Source organism: Antechinus flavipes, chromosome 2, assembly GCF_016432865.1.
Source record: "Antechinus flavipes isolate AdamAnt ecotype Samford, QLD, Australia chromosome 2, AdamAnt_v2, whole genome shotgun sequence".
In the NCBI taxonomy this organism is placed as follows: Eukaryota; Metazoa; Chordata; class Mammalia; order Dasyuromorphia; family Dasyuridae; genus Antechinus; species Antechinus flavipes.
In genome coordinates, this window is record NC_067399.1 from 508,478,977 (window position 1) to 508,496,942 (window position 17,966).

The window sequence follows — 17,966 nt, forward strand, 5'->3', positions numbered from 1 at the left end:
CCCTGTTTTATAGGTTTTCCCAGGAGTGCCAAGAGGTTGCACAACAAGTTTGTGCCAAAAGCAATGCTCAAAATCTATCCTTCCTTTTACCCCAACTCCAATTGCCTACCCACTACACCACGCTCCCTCTCCCCTTAGAATCATAGACTTAGAGAATATCAGAGTTGGAAAAGACCTCAGAGATTACTTAGCATAATGTTCTCAGTTTTACATATGAAGAAACTAAGGTACAGAAAAGGCTTGTTCTTCATAATTATCTGGTGTCAGAGAAAGTCAGTGTGATCTTCAGCTATTTTCAGATTAGAGACAGCATGGTGAAGAAACAAAAACCATGGATGGGTAATCAGGGAGAATGGGTTTCCATTTTAGCTCTGCCATTAATTCTGTGTCTCCTTAGACAAGTTATTTAGATCTATTTGCCTCAGTTTCCTCCTGGAGAAGGAAACGGCCCACTCCAGTATCTTTGCCAAGAAAACCCCAAATGGGGTTACAAAGAGTCAAGACAGACTGAACAACAAAACTAGAAAGTTTTAAAAGTATTTCTTGCTCTAAAGTTCTTTGACCCTAGGATTCCATACTTTATTGTAACAGATTTTAAAAATGGCAAGAAAACTAGATTAAGAATCAGGCAAGATGGGGGAAGCTAATTAGTGCAGTGAACAGAACACTAGCCCTGAAGTCAGGAGGACCTGAGTTCAAATCTGGTTCAGACACAACACTTCCTAGCTGTGACTCTGGGAAAGTCACTTAGCCCCAGTTGCCTCAGGAAAAAAAAAAAAAAGAATCAGGCAAGTTCCTTTGTATTCATCTTCTTTTTGTAGGAAAACTCGCAGAAATGACCAACCAAGTTCTTGTCACATATAAATCATCACTGTATTGATGATCTCCATTCATCCCATGATATTAACTTTATCATGACATATTAATAGTTGATTTTATGCTATAGATAAATATTCTCTCTCACTAATATAATGTTTCACCTGAAATAGATGAGCTTGTCATCAGTGTGACTTCTCTCCCCTGGTACAGACCACAACTCCTAGACACCCCCGTATTGTTCTAGAAATTCTCCATGAGAATTCTCCTAGAGTACTAGAGGACTTCTAAATCTTCTATCATCTTAGAGGTACAAAGGCAGCCCTTCAGTAATCTATCTATTGAATGCTGGAGAAAAAACTATATAGTTACAGCTTTAATGACAGTCATTCAAATCAGTGTTTGCAAATTATCAGATAATATCCAAATAATCAGGCAACAGCTTCACACAGAGGTGATATCTGACCAGAGCCCCATCCTTTTGTGTGGTCATCTCTGTTTCTTACATAAGAAATTCAATAGTAGGGGGGTCAAAAAGAACAAAAGAAGGAAAAGAGACTGACCTGGATATCTTTTGTTTTTCCTAGCAAATCTTAAATTAAGTGAAATCTATGAAATTTTAAATACATCCTGGGGTTTGCCAAGAACTATGTTTAGAAATAGAGAACAGGAAACACCCCTTGGATGCAGGACCAGCAAGAGACAAATGAAGACACAGATATGAGTTGACAGAAAAGAAAAGCTTTAGATGAGTTAATTTATTTTACTAACAAGTTAGTCTCCTTTTATTGTTATTTTTGTTTTCTTTGTTTTTAATCTTATCTCTCCCATTTCAAAACTGACTGCATTTTTCTATCCTAGAAGGCATCCCAGCCATCCAATCAGTAAGTTTTTATTTCTTATTCAGAAAGCAATGTACTGGCTTACTTCTTTGAGGGTCTCACATTCTCAATATTTCATATGCAAATCTCCAGCTCCTGTCTCTAGTTTAATTTGCTCTACTGAGCACAATCTTCAGTAGGGCAGAAAAACCTCAGCTTTGAGGTTTCTGTTTCACTTTAAAAAGGATAGAATTTTCCATTTGTAAAAAATTATATCCAGGAACTATAATAATAATAATAGCTAATAATAGCACTAATTATAGCATTTACTACGTGCCATGCACTAAGCTAAACACTTCACAATTATTATCTCATTAGCTCCTCAAAAAAAAAAAAAAAACAAAAAACCCTGAGAGGTAGGTGATATTATTATCCCATTACACAATTAAAACAAACAGATAAATAGAGATTATTTGACTTGCCCAGGGTCTTACACAACCTATTATAAGTGTCTGTGACCCTATTTGAACTCAGCTATTATTTTTTGTTTAATTTGTTCATTTCTTTTTATGATCTCTTTGGGCTTATGTTATGATCTAAGCACAGTAGAAACACTACTGGATCAAAGGGTATGTATAGAGTAATAGCCCTTTGGGCATAGTTCCAAATTGCTCTTCAGAATGGTTGGATCAATTCACAACTTCACCAACAGTGTATTAGTGTCCTAGTTTTTCCACATCCCCTCTAACATTTGTTATTATCTTTTTCTGTCATCTTAGCCAATCTGACAGATGTGTAGTAGACAACCTCAGAGTTGTCTTAATTTGCATTTCTCTGATCAATAGTGATTTAGAGCACCTTTTCATATGACAAGAAATGGTTTCAATTTCTTCATCTGAAAATTATCTGTTTTCATCCTCTACTATTTATCAATTGGAGAATGGCTTGAATTTTTATAAATTTGAGTCAATTCTCTATATATTTTAGAAATGATGTCTTTGTCAGAACCCTTAGAGGTAAAAAATTTTCCCCAGCTCTTGCTTCCCTTCTAACCTTGTCTGCATTGATTTTGTTTGTACAAAACTTTTTATTTAATATAATCAAAAATATCCATTTTGTATTCAATAATATACTCCAGTTCTTCTTTGGTCACAAATTCCTTCTTCCTCCACAGATTTGAGCAATTAAACTATCATTTGTTCTTCTAATTTGCTTATAATATCCCTCATGTCTAAATCATGAACCCATTTGAATCTTATCTTGATATATGGTGCTAAATGTGGATCAGTGCCTAGCTTCTGTCAAGCTAATTTCCATTTTTCCCAGCAGTTTTTGTCAAAAAGTGAGTTCTTATCCCAAAAGTGGGGGTCTTTGGCTTTGTCAAACTCTAGATTGCAATAGTTATTGCCTATTTTGTCCTGTGAACCTAACCTATTTCACTGATCAACTACTCTATTTCTTAGCCAGAACCAAATGATTTTGATGACCATGGCTTTATAATATAATTTTATGTCTAGTACAGCTAAGCCACCTTCATTTGCATTTTTTCCATTAATTCCCTTGAAATTCTTGACCTTTTGTTATTCCAGATGAACTTTATTATTTTTTTTTCTAGCTCTGTAATTTCTTGGGAGTTTGCTATGACACTGAATCAGTAGGTTAATTTAGGTAGTATTGTCATTTTTATTATATTAGCTCAGCCTACCCATGAGCACTTGATATTTTTCCAATTAATTAGATCTAACTTTATTTGTGTAGAAAGTGTTTTGTAATTGTGTTTATATAGTTCCTGACTTTTCCTTGGCAGGTACACTCTCAAATATTTTATGTTATCTACAATTATTTTAAATGGAATTTCTCTTTGTATCTCTTGTTGGCTTTGTTGGTAATATATAAAAATGTTGATGATTTGTGTGGATTTATTTTGTATCCTGAAATTTTACTAAAGTTGTGAATTATTTCAAGTAGTTTTTTAGTTCATTCTCTAGGATTTTCTAAGTATACCATCATATCTGTACTTAGCTATTTTTCATCTTAAGCCCAACATTCAATCCACATGCCACATAGCTACCAGGAAGAAACCTTATTTATTGTCTAGTTCAATCCCACTTTTTTTTTTTTAAACAGAGGAAGAAACTGAAAACATTCTATTGTCAAATGGTTTCATTGTAGCCTCCCTTTTTGCTTAATTTCTTTTCTTCATCAAAATGTGGGGTGCTTCATTGTCAAGGGGGAGAGAGTTTTAAGTTGACTATCATTAAGACAAACAATAAAATGACGCTTTTTTTTTTTTTAAAGAGAAAGAGGGCAACACCCAAAGAAAGAACACTGGGAAATGAATATAAACTGCTTACATTTTTGCTTTTTCTTCCCAGGTTATATATACCTTCTGAATCCAATTCTTCCTGTGCAACAAGAGAACTGTTTGGTTCTGCACACATATATTATATCTAGGATATATTGTAACCTATTTAACATGTAAAGGACTGCTTGCCATCTGGGGGAGGGAGTGGAGGGAGGGAGGGGAAAAATCAGAACAGAAGTGAGTACAAGGGAGAATGTTGTAAAAAATTACCCTGGCATGGGTTCTGTCAATAAAAAGTTATTTTAAAAAAATAATAATAAAATAAAATAAAAATAAATAAATAAATAAATAAATAAATAAAAAGAGAGAAAAAGGGCAAATTGAGAGAAAGAAGGTAAGAGACTTACCTAAGATTACTTAGTGTAGAGACACATACTATGAATTAAGATACCTGGGTTATGGCTTGGGTTAGGAAAGAAGGATATATCAATCCTTGGAATAAACTAGAGGTGGAAATGGACAAGGTCTATGAGGGAACAGTGGAGAGACCTGCTTTGTTAAATTAGGGCTTGGGTCAGAAGCAGGAAAAAATAAATTTGGATGGTAACTTGGAGTCAAATCCAACATTACATTTGGTGATGGTCTTGGAATGGATAAGTTCTTGAATGCCAAGATTAGGAGCTTGGACTCTTTTGTAGGCAATGGGGAGTTATAGGTTTCATCAAGAATCCCTGATGAAAGCCAACATTGATTCTAAAAAGCATATGAGGTCTGAATTTCTAGTTCATCCTACTTTGAAATTGATATTATTTTGTAAAGAAAAGTGATTAGTGTTCCCAGGTCTTTTGATTCAACAATTCCATCAGGAAGCATATACCCCAAGAAAGAACTAAATAATGTATACCCCAAGAATGTACTAAACAGAAACAAAAGTCTAATACATACCAAAATATTCATAGTCACATCCTTTGTGGAAGCAAAGAGCCAGGAACAAAGTGTGTGCCCAATGATTGGGGAGTGGTTGAAAAAAATATAATGTATAAATGTAATGAAATATTTTTGAACTCCTAGAAATATCAGATAAGAATTTAGAGAAATAGGGGAAGATTTCTATGAACTAATAATGAGAGAATAAGCAGAACCAAAACAACAATATACATGATGTTAACAACAATATAAATAAAAAGCTCACTAAAAGAAAGTCCAATGTGGAGAAAATAAAATATCAACAAAATCCTAGAGAATTTCCTTTCCTCTCCTTTCCCATGGCACAGAGATAAAGGACTATGAGGACAGAACATTCTATTGTCAAATGTCACTGTCAGATGGTTTCATTGTAGCTTCCTCTCTTTTTTTTTTTTTTTTTTTTTTGCTTAATTGCTTTTTTCATCAAAATTGGGGGGGCTTAATTGTCAAGAGTGGAAAAGTTTGTTAAATTTACTGTCATTAAGACAAAACATCAATAAAATGATACATTTTTAAGAGAAAGAAGGAAAATTGCTATTATCTACCAGAGTCACCAACAATTATATTTTCATAGAGTAGAATTTAACTGTCCAGGGCTTCTGTAAAGATATGGTAATGAAAGGGTTTGTTTGTATTTGTGATGGAAGTTTATATGTATATAAGAGAGAGGGGGATGTTTCAGTGTTCCTTTATTACCACTTGGTTTCCACTATTTGAATCATTTCCCTATCTCAAAGGTTATCTAGTTGCCATGGCAACAAAGCTTCTCTAAAATAAAACAAAATCCTCCCTCCCCATCCCTGTTCTTTGTTACCTGTTTCGTCTCCTTGGGAGGGCTGGCTCATAGCTTAATCACATGTCTAACTCTAGGTTCAGAAGAGTTAGAAGTGCCCAAGCCATCTGCAACCTGCACCCACCCCCTTTCCCATAGTACAGAAGGAGAAAGAATACAAAGAACTAGGTGATTTTTTTAAAATCCATCTCTTCTGAGGATGAATACTATGAGGCAAATCTTGGTTAGGTCAGCCCCCAGAGGAGAACAGGAGAGAATAAGTGTCATAAACATTGGGTTTCTTTTAGTCACATCCTCAACCAAGGTATGTGAAGCAAAAAGAAGCAGAGACGTAAGTGGTGGTTTTCCACACACTTCTTGGAGGAATGGAAACACAATGTGGAATGGCAAGTCAACTGGAACCAAGTATGTACAATGTCAACAAACCAGAATTTATCCAGAGGAGAGCAAACTGAGATGGTGGAGAAACCATGTTAAATGAGGAGTAATTGAAAGGACTAAGGATATTTAGGCAGGAGAGGGAAAAATTTAAGGGAAAATGATAGCTTTTTTCTAACATCTGAAGGGTTGTGATGAGGGAGAGGGAACAAATATGTGATGCCATGGTCTATAAATCAAAATGAAAACCAAAGGATGGATGTTGAAGACAGATTAGCATTGAATATAAAAAAGGCTAAAGAGCAGAAATGCTTGAGAATTCCTGAATGTGGTTGGAATGTCATCAAATGGATCTTAGAACACAAAATATAAGACTGAAAGGAACTTGAGGATAACATACTAGAACACAGAATTTCCAAACTAGGATAGACCTTAGAATTAAATGTTAATACTCATAATCCTAGAACTGGCAATAACCTAAGATGAGTCAGCAGTGTACAATTATATCTAAAAAATAGAATTTGAAGTTGCATTAATAGAGGCATGTTACAGCAGGAGTTCTTAACCGTAGATCCATGAACTAGAGAGAAAGAGAGGGAAGGAAGAAGGAAGGAAGAAAGAGAGAGAAAAAGACACAGAGAGAAAATACATAGATATAGTTTTATATAGGTATCTATAAAGAGTAATATTATACTTACATGTATAGTTATATAGATTTACATTATATATAACCACATATATAGCTACTTCAATAGAATTATTTTCCTTTATAACCTAGGTATTTTATTTAACTCACTTAAAAACAGGTTTCATAAAACTATCAAAAAGGGTCCAAATTGCACCAAAAAAAGTGAAGAGCCTTGGGTAAAGAATACTAGAGGTAACAATTCCACTCCTCTGATGTAGTCAGACCTCTGGTATTTTATTCAGCAATAGTAAATCACGTGTTTAAAAAAAAAAAAAAAAACATTGCAAACCAAAGTAAATGCAGAGGAAAATTAATAGCACACTTAGAGGGCTGGAAGCCATACCATATGAAAGTCATTTGAAAGTATTGGGGATATTTAACCTGGAGAAGAAAAACTGGGGTGAAGGGGAGTGGCAGGGAACAATGGCTGTCTTCAGTATATAAAAGACTTTCTTGTAGCAAAGAAATTAGATATGCTTTGCTTCTTCCCATAGATTTAGGAGCCACAAATAGAAAATTCAAAAAGATAAAACTTTCTTACAATTGGAATTAGCTAAAAGACGAATATGTTGTCACAGATTGTACTGAATTCTCCAACATAGAAAATCTCTTTTATGTTAAAATATATGTTAAATCCAATGTATATACACATATTTATACAGTTATCTCGCTGCCAAGAAATATCAGATCTAGAAAGAAAAAAAAAACCTGAGAAGGAAAACAAAATGCAAGCAAACATCAACAGAAAGCATGAAAATGCTATGTTGTGCTCCACACTCAGCTCCCATGGTCCTCTCTCTGTGTATAGATGGGTCTCTTCATGACTGCACAGCTGGAACTGGTTTGAATCATCTCATTGCTGAGGATGGCCACGTCCATCAGAATTGATCATCATACAGTATTGTTGTTGAAGGATATAATGATCTCCTGGTCCTGCTCATTTCACTCAGCATCAGTTTATGTAAGTCTCTCCAGGCCTTTCTGAAATCCCCCTGCTGTTCATTTCTTACAGAACAATAATATTCCATAATATTCCTATACCACGATTTATTCAGCCATTCTCTAACTGATGGGCATCCGCTCAGTTTCCAGTTTCTTATCACATGCAACACAGAAAATCTTCATGCAGAGTCTAGATGACCACTCATTCAGGGGTGAGTAATGGGAATCGCTTTTCAAGTGTATTTCAAGACAGATAACCTTTGACTCCTGGAGTCATTTCAATTCTGACATTCTATGACATTGAGACCATCCAATTCCGCACCAAATAGCTGATTGTTCTGGAAGAGAATGGGGCATAAACCCTTTAAATCCACCACAAATCAAGCAACCCTCAGGCTAACCACTGAATCCTACAGACTAAGTCAGTTTTTTTTTTTTTTTTTTCCTTTCTGAGAGATGATTTCAATATAAGTGTTTATTTGTTTGGAAGGAGAATTTTTATGGGCCATGAGATGATCTGGAAAGTAGAGATGATTTGTATAAAAAAGAATACCAAGCTACACAAGCATTACTCTACAAAGGACTTTTCCTTTCAAATTCCACAATAATCACGGGACACCAATCAGCCCAGGAAATTTTGATGAGAAGCAAATGAAAAGGAACACTTAGATCTGGGGCATCTTTCAGATGATTATCTATCCCTATAAGTTTCTTATTTCCCCAAGGTGTCTTCTTAGTAAGACATGTCATAGTATGGTGAAAAGCCCACTAAAAGGCACCTCTACTCTTTCAGACACCTTCAGTTGTGACCTCAAATTCATCCTTTACTGTTCAGCCTCCACAGCTTTCTTTCCATCTAGAAAAGGAAATGGCAAATTGCCAAGAAAATCTCAAAATGGGGCCACAAAAAGTCAGACACATCTGAAAGAATTGAACAACAATGGGCTAAATGCTGGAGATATCAATACAAGTTTTTTTTTTTTTTTTTTTAAAGTTATTTCCTGCCTTTAAGGAGCATATAATCTAAAATCAAAGAAGATGATACACAAAAAAGCTGAAAATGGTGAGGGGGAAGTTGTCAAGGAAAGTGGGCAGAGGCGACAATGTAGGAGTATGTTAGAGAGGTCCAAAGAAGTCCCAAAAGTACTGAATTTAGGCATAGGTTTCAAGGATATTGAATTTGAACTCAAAAGATGTAGGCTGTAGTTAGCACTCTTGCCCTTAATTCACTATATGACCTGGGCAAATAATTTCACTGACCTTGACCTCAGTTTTCTCTAAAACAAGGGAGTTAGATGAGACAATCTCATCCAGAACTAAATCTATTCTCTGATTTTAATACTCTAGGATTCTAAGTGTCTAGAATTCTGTGAGTTCCATAGAAGTGAGATAAGCCTTTTTTTACCTGACATAATGTATTGTGGAAAGAGCACTACATTGGGAGCAATAAAAACCTGAATTTTGTTTTAATTCTCTTCATATTAAATTTTTCAAGCTGTAAGATACCATCCCTACTTCTACTATCCAAAGCTGGTGAATAAACCTATCTCCATCCTCTCCACCATATCCATCACTTTATAGACACTATCCTCTCCCCTCCAAGTCTAATTCCACCTTTCTATACTAAAAAAAGAAACATTTTTTGATCTGGGCTCAGATGCCTGCCCCTATTCCCCTGGAACATTTTTGAATGCCCTTTTCTGAACCCAGACATTCTCCATTTCTGATTAAAAGGCGTCAAAATGAACAAGCCTGAACAGTGTGTGCATGCTCATTTCTCTTAGTGAAAGGGCGATCATGTTGATTTATCTTATTCTCCAAGAGCAGGTTTAATCAGGTCTGGAGGAAGCAGCTGGCTTTGGGCTTGTCCGTGTTGCTAAGTAACTTGTAGCCTGTCAAGAGTTCCTCCAACCTGATTCTAAGTTGCAAGAGAAAAAGAGACACTGGGTAATTGCCCCTGCTTCATCCTTCCTCTCACAGGCCACTCAGACTTGTCAGTGAGCCTGGATGTATCTGTCTGACTGTCACATAGGTTGCACTGATTCTCATGTCTGAGGGTTGGCTAATTATTGGCTGATTATTTAAGAAATGACCAAGGCTTCTGTTGGCTTAACATCCCTGGTCATTTAACTTTAAAATTGTGCTATGTTGTTGTTTTTTTAAAATGAACTCATAGTTCCTTATGCTTATGACATTCTATCCCTCTCCAATTTTTACCTATTTTTCAAGGCCCAATCCAAATCCCCATTCCTCTATGCAGGGGGATTTCTTCTGAGGCTATATTAGCCCTCAACAATCTCTCACTCCTGAAATCCTACAAGCAAAGTCTGTACAACTCTTTTGGCAGAATATGAATGACCAAGAACTGTTATTTTTGTATGTGTGACTTTTTGCTTCTTGAAGTCATACTCTTGCTGTTGATACAGTTTTGGTTTCTAGTACATTGTCCTGCATCTAGTGGGTACTCATTAAGTATTATTCATTGGTTTCTCAACCAAAAAAAATTAGTGGCTTTCATCTTAGGATCATAGATGGGTCATCAATCCAAATCCCTTATTTTTTCTACATGAGAAAACTGAGCCTCAGAGAGTTTAAGTGACTAGCTCAAGTGACAGAATTTAACAACTAACATTAACTGAGTATCTACTGGGTACCAACACTCATGTTAAGTTCTGAAACTAGTTTATAAAGCCAAAAATGAAAATCTTTGCTGCTGAGGAGTTTACATTCTTCTGTAGGCATATAATATATATAAAAAAACTAAATAAAGACAAAGTAATTTTTTAAAGATTTCCATTCAATTGAATTAAGCTACAAATCAGAAAAAAAATGCTTTACAGAGAAAGAAGAAAAGAGCAGAGGCAGGATGTGAATGCAGATCCTGTCCTTCGGCTCCAAACCCAACAATAATAACACAGTGCTACGTTGCACCTTTTTTGAGAAGCTGGTTCTAGGTCTGGCTTTTGAGACTTGCTAAATAAGTGATATACCTGCATGAAGACCTGAGCTCCCTTCCTTGGGCCCTGGTTATATGATAGTTTAGTGAGACCTTTATGCTTAGAATTGCTGTCATTTCTTGAATTGGATGAATTTTCATTCCCAGTGGTAACACCTTCCTAACTGAGGGAACACATAGCTCCTCTACTACTTTACATTTTGTAATTTTAATAATTTTGTGCAACCCATGTTGGGTAAATAAAATTATTCTTCCAAAAAAATCATTATCAGGGCCTGACATTAATTCCCCTGAAATCTGTGTAATTAACTATATGTAACACAGAGGGCATTAAAGGATACATTTGCTAATCACCACTCCTCTGCTCAAGGCGCCTAATTAAATCTCCTTCCTGTTTATCCATTTATAGGCTCCTCTAGAAAGCTACAAGCAACAGGAAAAAAAATTGTAATAAATCATCTTTTGTAATTTGCATTGGGTGAAGTTCCACTCACTTATTTGGATTTCATTTTGGTTGTTTCTCTCTGATTCCTTCCTTCCTTCCTTTCCATGTCTTCCCTCCATCTCTGGGGACGACAGGTTGCACCTTGGAAGAATTCCATAGTTACTTCTCCTTGGTGACAGTCCACAGAGGAAAGAATGAAAGACTAAATAAAGATGAAGCTTCCAGCAAAAGTGTGCAAGAAATAGAACCATCATTTGGAAAGCTGAAGTAGTTCCTATGGAAATGAGAGGACATAGAAACCTATAGGGAAGTTGTTGACACAGAGTTCACCCAAATGTCGTACTATGTAGAAAGAGAATTATACTATGTTCTTTCTTTTTTCTTTTCAATCAGAAGACCTGGATTCAAGCCCCAACTGTTAAAAATATGTGTGCACGTGTGTTTATGTGTGTTTTCACATACACACAAACATACACAAATGTATAAATACTGCATACATAAATCATATATAAATATATATAATCTATAAATAAACATGTGTTTATTATATTATCTACTTTTGCCAAATACACATAAATGTCATTCATATGTATACAGGCATAGATAGGTATGTGTATATGTTCATGTGTATGTATATATGAATAACCTTGGGCAAGGTATTTTCATTATTTAGATCTTAGTTTCTTCCTCTGTAAAACGAGAGAGTTAAAGTATACATGCTGGCTCAAAGTCTCTGAATCATAGAATGATCTATCTAGTATCCATAGAAATGACATGGTCCATGAAAGTGAATTTCACAAATAATTGAAACCAACCTTTAAAACACTAGAAGTGTTATTTTGATTATTCTAGAAAAATCATGCTCAAAAATATTATTCATTTGCCCTTGCTCATAACACTACATAGTTATATTAAGAGAAATACTTTGTAAACCATAAAGTATTGTTGTAATATGAGTTATATAACTCCCTGACTTATTAAACTGAGCATGCTGAGCATACAGGAAACTTTTTCAAAATAATTTAGGGTCATCACACAGCACTGTGATATTAGCCTGCTTTCAAGGGCTTTTGAATTGGGAAGATTAAGATAATCATCTCTGTATAGGAACAATACTATCATTAATGGACAGAGCTTCTGGCCCTCTGCCATTCCCATCAGTCATGCACTATTCCACCCACCCTTCAACCAATTTTCTCTTCACTTCCTCTTTCCAATATGTGCTAACTGTTTTCCAATTAGCATCTTGGATTTTAATCTTGTTTACATTTCAGCTGCCACTGTACATAAATTACTCTCATTACAAGGATCCAAGAAGAAAGTATCAAGCAGCAAATCAGCAGTTCCAAATTAAGACTTACAGTCCAAACATGATTGTCTCTGACTAACTAGACTCACTGACCCAGAGAGTTTGGTTTAAAAAAACCCATTACTATTACTATTTTGGCACCTCCTTTTACAGTGAGAGGGCAACTAGATGTCACAATGGATAAGCGTCAGGCTTGGAGCCAAGAAAAACTGAATTCAAATACAGCCTCAGATACATACTAGCTGTGTGACCCTGGACAAGTCACTTAACCTTATTTGCCCCAATTTCTTCTTCTATAAAATGATCTGGAGAAGGAATGGCAAACCATTCCAGTTTTTTGCCAAAAAAACTCCAAATGGAGTCATGAAGAATTGGCTATGACTGAAAACAGCTGAAAAACAACAATCTGGGGTGAGCCTGTGGTGAAGTGGAAAACTTGATGGATTCAGATTCAGATCTTGCCTCTGACACTAAGCTATGTGCTCCTGACCAATGCTTCTTTTCAATGAGTTTTAAATCATTCTTGAAGATACATCAAAAAGTTATAGATGGGTTGCCATCTGTGATGGTGAAAGGTATTCCCTTGCTGACAAAATCACAGATCCTTGATTCATCTGCCTCTGCAAAACATTTTTAAAGCTGAATTTTGTTTGTAGATGCCCCTTCACAACACTGTGACCAGAAACCCATAGAGATCTTTATAAGTTGGGAAGCCTGAGGAAGCATCTAAATCTGTGGAAATAGACCATAGGCTGGGGAAAGGTTATAGATTTTGGGAGGTTTTTCAGTCATATCTGTCTTTTTTTTATCTCACTTGGGATTTTCTTGACAAAGATACAGGGGTGATTTGCCATTTCATTCTCCAGCTCATTTTACAGATGAGGAAATTGAGACAAAGAGAGCTAATTGATTTGTCCAGGGTCACACAAGTAGTGTTTGTAGCCAGATTTGAATTCATGAAGATGACTCCAGATCCAACACTCTAACCACTGCACCATCTTACTGCTCCAAAAATTCTCAACTTTACGAAAACCAAAGTTCTTTGTAAATTACTTGTTTGGAACCCAGAATACACTTCCCCATAAAGACGATGTCACCCATGGTAGTTGGATTCCCAAGCATCTTTTCATCCCTAACACAGCTGTAATGTTGCACATTTACATTGAAAATAGAAAGCAAATATGTTTCCATAACTAGTGATGAAGAAAAAAACACACACAAAGAGTGAATAATAAAATATTGATTTTAAAAGAGACAAATAGGTTTAACTTGAGGAGGCTAAGAAAATAGGTAGAGGTCTTTGTGGTGGTTCTGAAATAGACTTCTGGGTACTTTAAAATACTTTAGAGGTTGAAAATACTGATTGTTTTCTATAGTGGCAGCATGGGATTTAGAAACAGATGGCAAAGTACTTTTCTTTCATTTTATAAATGAGGAAACTGAGGCCCAGAAGGGTTAAGGAACTTACCTGAGATCAGGTTGGTTAAGTAACAAAGTTAGAACTTGAATCTAAGTTTTCTGGGCTTTTATGTCCAATTTAACTTTCAATCTTAGGATTTTTCCTTTTTCTAATATAACTATTTCATTATAAACATTATAAAACACATAGAGTCTTTCCCTTTTTGCCTAATCATCTTTGGAAATAAACCTACTAGTGGTTTTGCTGGATCAAAGGATATAGGCAATTTAATAACTTTATGGACACTTTTTTTTCAAAATGGTTGGAACAGTTCAGAATTCCACCAACAATGAGTTAGTGTGCCATATCTTCCCATATCTCTTCCAACATTTACTGATTATCACTTCAATCATTTTAGCCAACCTGGTGAATATAGAATATCTCAAAGTTGTTTCAATTTACATTTCTCTAACAATAATAATTTTGAGCATTTTTTCATATGACTATAAATTTGTTTTAATTTTTTCATTGGAAAGCTGCCTGTTCATATTCTTTGAACTGGAATTGGAATTTGAATTGGAGGGATGCTCATCAATTGAGGAATGGCTGAACAAGTTGTAGTATATGGTTATAACAGAATACTACTGTGCTAAAATAAATAATGATAAATAATGTAAAGATTTGCATGAAATAAAGAAGAATGAAATAAGCAGGACCAAGAAAACATTGTATTGAGTAAGAATAATATTGTTTTTAAAATGTCTTTGAGTGAACAAATCATTTTGATTATTATAAATACCCAAATAAACTGTAAAGAACATATGAAGAAAGACACTATCTGCATCTAGTGTAAGAAATGATAAATAGAAGCATGTATAGAATAATTTTACTTATTTACATACATATGTATGTGTGTAATGGTGGCCATCTCTTGGATAAGGAGTGGGAGTGGAAAGGAAAAAAAGGAAAAAAAAGTCCTTGGAACACCCACTATGTACTAAAGAACAAAAGAACAGGCCTTGCAATCAAAAATATCACACCCAGAAAAGCTAAGCATAATTTTGAACAAAAAAAAAGGACATTCAATGAATTGCCAGACTTTCAGGATTTTATCCCCAAAAGACCTGAACCTAGTAGATAATGTTATATACAAGATCCAAGAGAAATATAAGGTAAACATCAAAGACTAATTATAAGAAATTCAGTAAAGAAAAATTGTCTACTTTTTATATGTGGAAACGTAAACTATATTCTAAGATTATCAATAATTTGGTAGTTCAAAAGAAAGATTGGGATAGAGCTGAATATGATGTGATTCTAAAAAGCAAAACCATATAAGAAAAGGTGAAAAGAGTAATTATCTGATACAAATTAAGTTTTGTAAGAGGAAGAACTGATACATAGGAATTAGGAGAGAAAGACTGCTAGTTCTGGAACCCTATTCTAATCATGAATGGGTCAAAGAGGAAACAATATATACACATACACACATATATATGTATGTGTGTCTGTGTGGTGTGTATGTGTGTGTATATATAGAAAGTATAAAAGTCTTCTAAATTCAGAAAGAAATAAAAAGGGATGGGTAGAGAGAATAAGGAAAGGATTTCTAGAAGAGCACATCAGATCTGAGCTAAAAAGAGAACAACATATACATTTAGAAAGGAATAAAAGTCTTCTAAATTTTTAGAGAAATAAGAGGGTTAAGGAATAGGATGGGGGTGTATAGAAGGTTGTTTAGATTAATGGGAATCAGATAAAGGAACTATATATATATATATATATATGTATATATATATATGTATGTGGAAGATTATAAAGTATTCTAAATTCAAAAAGAAAAAAGAAGACAAGGTGATATGGTGCAGGAAAAGGATAAGGAGGGAGATTTGGAAGGGGTAGATTAAGTAATAGGAGGACTAAGTAGCTGGTAGAAGTAGGGGAGTCAGGAAGGAAAGGAATAGGATGAGTGGTAGAAGCAAAGCAAAGGAGTCAGGAGGAATAAGAATGGAGTGAGAAGAATAGTGAGGAAAATAGGAAGGAAGAAAATAAAAAACAAGTAATTTATAGCTTAGAATGTGAATTAGAGGACCAAGATGGTGAAGGCAGAAACTCACCCAATCTCTTCCCCAAACAGCTCCAAATTCTTTAAATAATGATTCCAACAACTTTTAGAGCATCAGAACACTCAAAAAAACAAAGTAGAACATTTTCCAGCTGAAGGTGAATTATAAGGTCAATAGAAAAGATTTGTGGAACCAGGGTGGGAGAATCCCAGCACATGCCGTGCCAGCACAGCCCCATTCCCAAAGCCAACCCATTTCCCAACATCAGCAGGGCGGGGTCTCTGAATCAGCGGCAGTGCTGGGGGCTTCTGGACCTCTCCTTCTGGAACTCGAGGGAGGACTCAAAAGGTCAGCAGAGTGGGTCTGTGGCAACAGGGTGGGAGCTCGCTGTGCTGTCCCAGAGCAAGCTGCACAGGCGCCAGCCCCAACCCCAAGACCCCAGAGTCAGCAAAATAGAATTCTGCTGCTTTTAGCACTCTAGACCTTACAGTTACGATGGAGAAGGGACACCCCTAATAGTCCAATGCAGAAAAGAGTGCTGTAGTCAGATTTCTAAAAGGATCTCTACAAACAGCTGCACAAAACCCCTGAAGCTTGGGACAGTGTGCCTTTCACTCTGGAAATAGAGCCCTATTTTAACAAAGAGTTAAAAGTCAAGTAATAGGTGAGAAAAATGAACAGACAACAGAAAAAGTTTCTAACAACTGACAAAGAGATTCAAAAAACACACTCAGGAGATGATATCAAGGTCAAAGCTCCTATATCCGAAGTCTCCAGTTGGTCTCAGGCCATGTAAGAGCTCAAAAGGGATTTTGAAAATCAAGTAAGAGAGACAGAGGGGAAAAATTTTAATTATAAAAGCTTTTTATTTTCAAAACATATGCATAGATAGTTTTCAATATTCACCTTTGCAAAATCTTGTGTTCCAAAAATTTTCCCTCTTTTTCCCATACCCCCTAAACACAAGTAATTCAATATATGTTAAACACATGCATATTTCCACAATTTTCTTGCTGCACAAGAAAAATCAGATCAAAAAGGAAAAAAATGAGAAAGAAAACAAAATGCAAGCAAACAACAACAAAAAAAGTGAAAATACTATGTTATGGTCCACATTCAGTTCCTACTGTCCTCTCTCTGGGTGCAGATGGCTCTCTTTATCACAAGACCATTGGAACTGGTCTGAATCACCTCACTGTTGATGAGAGCCATGTCCATGAGAATTGATTATCATATAATCTTGCTGTTGCCATATTTAAATATGAGCAGAATTGATCAGCATATAGTATTGTTGTTGAAGTATAATGATCTCCTGGTTCTCCTCATTACACTGAGCATCAATTCATGTAGGTCTCTCCAGGACTCTGAAATCCTGCTGCTGATTGTTTCTTATAGAACAATAATATTCTATTAACATTCATGTACTTTATCTTATTCAACCATTCTCCAGTTGATGGGCATCCTCTCAGTTCTGGACATTACCTTCCAAGAAATTATAAAGGAAGACTGTGCTATATTCTAGAACCAGATAATAAAATAGAATTTGAAAGAATTCATCAATCACTGGGACAGCTAGGGGGCACAGTGGATAGAGCACCAAGCCTGAAGTCAGGAGCACCTGAGTTTAAATTTGGCCTCAGACACTTAACATTTCCTAGCTAGTGACCCTGGGCAACTCACTTAACCCTAATTGTCTCAGAAGGGGGAAAAAAAGAATTCATCAATCACCTCCTGAAAGAGATTCCAAAATGAAATATTATAACCATTTTATAGGAATATTATATCTAAATTCTGGAACTCCCAGGTCAAGAAGAAAATATTGCAAGCATCCAGAAAGAAACAATTCAAGTATAATGGAGCTAGTCAGGATAACACAAGATTTAGCATCTTCTACATTAAAGGATCAGAGGATTTGGAATATGATATTCTGGAGAGCAATGGAGCCAGGAGTACAACCAAGAATCACCTACCCAACAAAATTAAGTATAATCCTTCAGAGGAAGAGGTGATCGATCAATGAAATAGAGGATTTCCAAGCATTTGTGATGAAAAGCTCAGACCTGAATGGAAAATTTGATTTTC